Source organism: Pseudorca crassidens, chromosome 2 (assembly GCF_039906515.1).
Source record: "Pseudorca crassidens isolate mPseCra1 chromosome 2, mPseCra1.hap1, whole genome shotgun sequence".
NCBI classification, from domain to species: domain Eukaryota; kingdom Metazoa; phylum Chordata; class Mammalia; order Artiodactyla; family Delphinidae; genus Pseudorca; species Pseudorca crassidens.
Window position 1 is genome coordinate 183,512,083 of NC_090297.1, and position 6,000 is coordinate 183,518,082.

A 6,000-nucleotide genomic window follows, 5' to 3' on the forward strand; every position below is an offset into this window, starting at 1 on the left:
GAACCCTTTACAGCGTAGACATCCCCAGCGAGTGGCTGAGGAGACCCCTGTCTGCAGAGGCAGATAGCGGGGGCTCCGTCCGTCTACCCCTGACGCCCACCCACTGTAGCCGAGGGTCCGCCGTGCGTTCATCGGGTCCAGGGCCGAGGCTGCAATCCACGGGCAATAAAACAGAATTAGGGGGAGTTCCCTGGTGGCCTAGTGGTTAGGACTCGGGGCTTTCACTGCCACAGTCCCGGCTCAATCCCTGGTCGGGGAACTGAAATCTCGCAAACCTCGCAGCGCAGCCAAAAAACAACAACAGAATTGGGGCCAAGCCACTCAGGACGTCTGCAGCGGAAGGTCTAGTTACCATTATTCCATCTCCTACGTTACTGTCCCATTCCCCTCCGCTAGAGTGCAGGGACGCCAGCAACAGGACTGTGTAAAAGGCCGGTCCTGGCTGCGGACAGGGCTAAGCCCCTCGGTGGTGACACAACATAAACTTCACTGCATGACATCCTGGAAGTTGATGTAAACAGCTTTTAATAGCAGTGAACATTTGTCGGCTTTGTTTAGACCATCTGGATGTTCCATTGTGTTCGGCTGAACGCCGACTGCCTCTGGGTGACAGTTGATGTATGTTAAGTACAAGCAAAGTGCCTCGCCCGCTCTGGGACCCTGAGAGAGAACTTTCAGGGTTTTGTGGACTATTCTGTCAGCTCGCAGCCGAGTCGCCTGCATCCTTCATGGCTCCGTGCCAAAGTCCTCCGGCCTTTTTTTTTTTTTTTTTAATCAAAGGAGAGGTTTGCTTTTACTGTTTAAAAGGTTAGGAAAACTATGCCAAAGTTCTTCCAGGCAGCTTGGAGAGCTCAGGCTGACAGGAACGATTTTCAATATGGAGGAAAGAATAAAGAGACCCTGGAAGGATGCGGGCTCTGCTTGTCTCACATGCAGTACGTCTGAGGAACAAGCCATTACAGCGCCACCAAGGAAACCTCGCCAATAAACACAAAACCGCTGATGATCCAAAGAGGAGAGGTCGTCCCTTCAAAGCACAGCCTGTTCCGCCTGCACAAGCCAGCACGGGATGTGCAACTGTGCGCACGTAGGTGCCCCTTCTAACCCGAAGCGGCTTCTCCTCTTGGCCCTGAAACTGCGCAAGTGAGAAACGCCACGACAAAAAGAGCGGGGGAACTAAGCTCGCGACCGAGCATAAAATTTACACAAGCACAGCTGGAGAGCCGCAGAGCAAAGGAAGGGCTTAGAAGTCTTCCCTACTCACTCCCCAGCCTGCTGGCCTTATTGGAACATCTGTGAGATGCTCACATGCCCTTCTGTCGCGCCCACTGCTGGCGCTGCCGCCTGTGTGAAACTGGGGGATGTGGGCCCCGGAGCCGGGAGTGCTCGAGATTAAAACACTGCTCTGTTTTTTTTGTTTTTGTTTTTTTTCTTTTTACTATGTCAGTTTAAAAACGGTTTAATAAGCGGAATTTCATTTTACTGTACAAGACGGAGAAACTAGATGATGGATATGTAATGACTTGATCTCAGATTGTTCACCTGGGAAACATGCTGATACCCCCCTGTGTTTGGAGCATTGCCAAATCTCGATGGACAGTAGACATAAGGGGCAGAACTTCTACGCGTAAGTGAATTCTATGATTTATGTAACCCTGGATACATGATTCAGACAACACGTGGTTCTTACAAGGACCACAATTGCTGTGTTGCCCTTATTTATCTTGGGGGGCATGCTACAAGTCCGGAGAAGCCTGCAGGAAAAGAAGAAATGGTGAGAACCAGATAGACTAATCTGTGAAATGGGTATAATGCACCATCATACAGTTCTTCTGAGGATTAAAGAGACAGTGCATGTAAAGATGTCATGTACAATACAATGTAATGTATTCCAACAAAAGGCTGAAAAATTATCATTATTATTAGAAAATCGGTACTGAAAATTTGATTATGTAAAGTTGTTACATGGGCAAATAAGGACCCACAAATACCGTTTTTAAAAAATACATTAATAAACAGGTAAAGAAGTTATTTTTTTGAGAGAGAGCTCTATGTTCTTTGGAATAATTTATATCAAACATTCTAAGTTACACTATGGATTAACTATATACCAAGAGCAAAATAAACCTTCCAACGGCCTTCTAAAAATTGCCCTTGTCTCCTAATTCTTTTCACGATTACAAATTAAACAAAGAAACCCTACACAGTAGTTCAGAAGAAAGGAGCACAGAGAAATGTGTTACAACCGTTAAAGAAAATTTATACGTACATTACTGTGTACCTTGAGAGTACCACTCTGAGAATCATTTTCGAAGGGCCTAGAACAGTGGCTGGCACAGGATAGAAGCACAAGTATTCACTGAATAAATGAGATAACTCTTAATGATCCCAGATACATAACGCTACAATGCAGTCATCGACTGTCAGCAAACATCAAATGTGATTGCCACAGCAAATGAGTTTCTAATGTAACAACATACAACAAAAACTGACAAAAGAGTTAGGATTTTTGGAAACAGCGTGGCTTCTTTTCATCAGAACCTAACTGATTTTGAAAGGATGGTGAAGTAGATGTTGACTAAACAATTGTTAATTTTTTTTAATTCACAGTTTTAATTTCCCATTGAATCTTACATTATAGATTACAGATTTCAAAGTGCTTTCACACTCATTATCTCATTAGGAATGACCTGTCTCGAAATTAGCACAACATTGTAAATCAACGATACTTCAATAAAATAAAAAATAATAAAAATTTAGGGCTTCCCTGGTGGCGCAGTGGTTGAGAGTCCGCCTGCCGATGCAGGGGATACGAGTTCGTGCCCTGGTCCGGGAAGATACCACATGCCGCGGAGCGGCTGGGTCCGTGAGCCATGGCCGCTGAGCCTGCGCATCCGGAGCATGTGCTCCGCAACGGGAGAGGCCACAACGGTGAGAGGCCCGCATACCGCAAAATAATAATAATAATAATAATAATTTTAAAAGAATGACCTGTCTTTATGCCTTTCTTTCTGAAACAAAACACAGCTTAAAGTATGCTGTTTAAAGAATAACTATAGTTGAATTATTAGAATCTTGTTTGATTTTCCATTCACTTCTACCTCTCTCAAATTAAATCACACCCAAAATAATATGTGTTATGCAAAGGGATTGGACAAATGGTTTCTGTGACAAATCGTGTCACCCAAAGATGGCTTCAGTATCTCTCATTCCACAAGCTTTTCTGAAACCTGACCTTGATACTCCCCTCTCCTCGAAGCTGAGTAGACCTTTATGCCTGCTTCAACCAAGAGTATGGCAGAAGTGATGCTGGGACTTCTGAGGCTAGAGTTTTTACATGTCGTGTACTTTGCCTTGTTCTCTTGGGACACTCGGTCTTGGAACCTGGCCATCAAGCTGGAAGGTAACCCTCGGGGCGGCCCACCTGGGGAGGCTCCCGGCCCACAGACCTGGCTGAGTTCCTAGCTGGCAACCAGCACCAATTTGCCGTCCATCTGAATGAGCCGCCTTGAAGGTGGAGCCTCAGCCCCTGGTCCAGCAGATGAACCAGCCTTAACTGAAAACACATGAGCAAAATAGATGGTTTCTTTGTTTGAGATGACTACGTTTTTATGCAGAATACAAGCAAGCATTCGAACACTCGAATTCTAAGATCCTGCCAAAACTATTCTATGTTTTTTATTTATAATATTTTGCTTACGTGGTTGATAGAGTACAATGACTATTTATGGGACTTAGAAATAGTGAGTTAGATTTTAGTACTAAACAGACTATACTGAAGCTTTTATCTGAACTTCCTATTTCCCTTCACCTACAAAACACAAGTAACAGTGTAGGCTTCCCTTATGCTTTCCAGAAGCTGCTCATGACAGAGGCTGTGAAACTACAACATAGCTTCAAATTATTAGAACTTATAAATATTATTGGCAGCTGAATAAACTGAGCCAGAAGTATATTTTTAAAAATTATAGGGCTTCCCTGGTGGCGCAGTGGTCGAGAGTCCGCCTGCCTATGCAGGGGACACGGGTTCGTGCCCCGGTCCGGGAAGATCCCACATGCCGCGGAGCGGCTGGGCCCGTGAGCCATGGCCGCTGAGCCTGCGCGTCCGGAGCCTGTGCTCCGCAACGGTAGAGGCCGCAACAGTGAGAGGCCCGCGTAACGCAAAAAAAAAAAAAAAAAAAAAATTATAAAACCTTTCTTTAAGGTATAAAGCTTGCTTGTTGATCAAATGAAGGAATGTAAATGGAAAAACACTTCGTAAACTATAAAACATTTTACTAAGAGAAGTTGAGATTTAAAAATTAAAAACTTATCATTTCGAAGCCTGTTAGCTCCAGTTAGATATACATGATCAAAACATTGTAAATTATACATTTATAAATTCATTAATCCTTTTTAAAATTCCAGACTAATGAAAAATTGTGCATTTTTAAACAGCTACTTTGGCAACAGGGGATTGGATTAGATGACCTCTCAAAGTTCTTTTCAGGGCCCTTGAATCTTAGAAATGCAAACTGCCTTGCTATCCACAGACACCAGATCACAGAGGATTTTAAATCTAATTTCATGTACTTAAATTCTGTGTGTTCTGCAAAACTGAAGTTCATCTCAATGCCTGTATTAACGAAGTGATCATTAAATCAAGTTTCGTAACAAATATCACGAATGTAAAGATCATTCGTTTCTCAAAAACATGAATATTATTTTCCTCTGCTTTTATAAATCATCACTGAGTATTTTTAATTTTTAAAATGCAACACTCTTACAACAGCTACAGAGAAAGTGGGATTATAACTCAACAGAATGTAGTCTTCAAAAGAGCGTGGTCCTAAATAATCACATTTCATGCAGGTCCCCAAAACAAGTAGTAAAATATTTCTTAGAATCCTGTTGAAGATACTTTACTGAGGGGATTTTGAATGTGTTAAGTGGAATCAAATTAATATTCATGACTTATCTGCATAAGCACTGGAAGAGCCTTATTTGATTCCTCAGTTATCTGTATAAATATGTGTTTAAATATTTGCTACCTCGGAAACAAAACCAGCGACTCATTAGATGTTGGGAAAATTAAAGCAAAACCTGAAAAGTAAATTTTGATCCAACGTAGCGGTAGGAGTGAGCCAATGGTTCCCAAGCATCTGTACGATGAAATGTAATGTCCCCCAGTTTTTTAAAAAGTGAAGATGCTAATTCTGCTGATGAAGATATTGTTTCCCCCCTCTTGTGCCCTATTCATTATGCAAGGCTGCAGAATAGGAAGTGTGGCGGTGTGATCCGGCCGATCTAATGATCTCCCACACCTGCTCATCTGGTACCATTTTAATTAACACTCCAAGGAGGTTTGTCAAGAGTAATCAAAAACATTGTCGCTTATAAAGCTGTGGCAAGAAATCAATAGTTTTCATCAGAAAAGGTAAGGTCTGGCATAACTGAACCATTTAATTGCTTCATTCCAATAAACAACAACTGCACATTTTAATGACTTGATTCGGGAGATCAATATCGAGCCGCAGATCGCATTAAACAGCAACACGTGGTGGGGTATTCGCAGCCCTTTCCCTTCCGAAAGCCGCATTCCTCTTTTTTATTTCATCCCCGAGTGGCAGTGGGTGGCTGCACCCATGCGGGGCTGTGATTTATATCCGAGGGGTGACCTCTAGGGCCGTAAGACTGGGACGGGTGACTAGTTCTCAATGGTAAGCTACTGGCACTTGACAAAGTGCCTGAAGCAGAATGAATTTATTTCTCTTTTCCTCAGTCGTCAACAGGCTCTGCCCTGACCCCTGCTCTGACTCCTATAACAAGATCTCCTGTCGCCGCCGGAAAAATTTACTGTCGTGTCTCCTCTCATTGAGCCCGAGTGAGGACTGCTGTCACCTTCAGTGAACTGAGTCCGCAGGAGATTTAACTGAACACCAGTCCTCGTTTAAAAGCTAAGGAAGCACATTTCCTATAAAGCAGGCGGCGTTCAAAGGCATCTGTTTGCCAACGGCATGA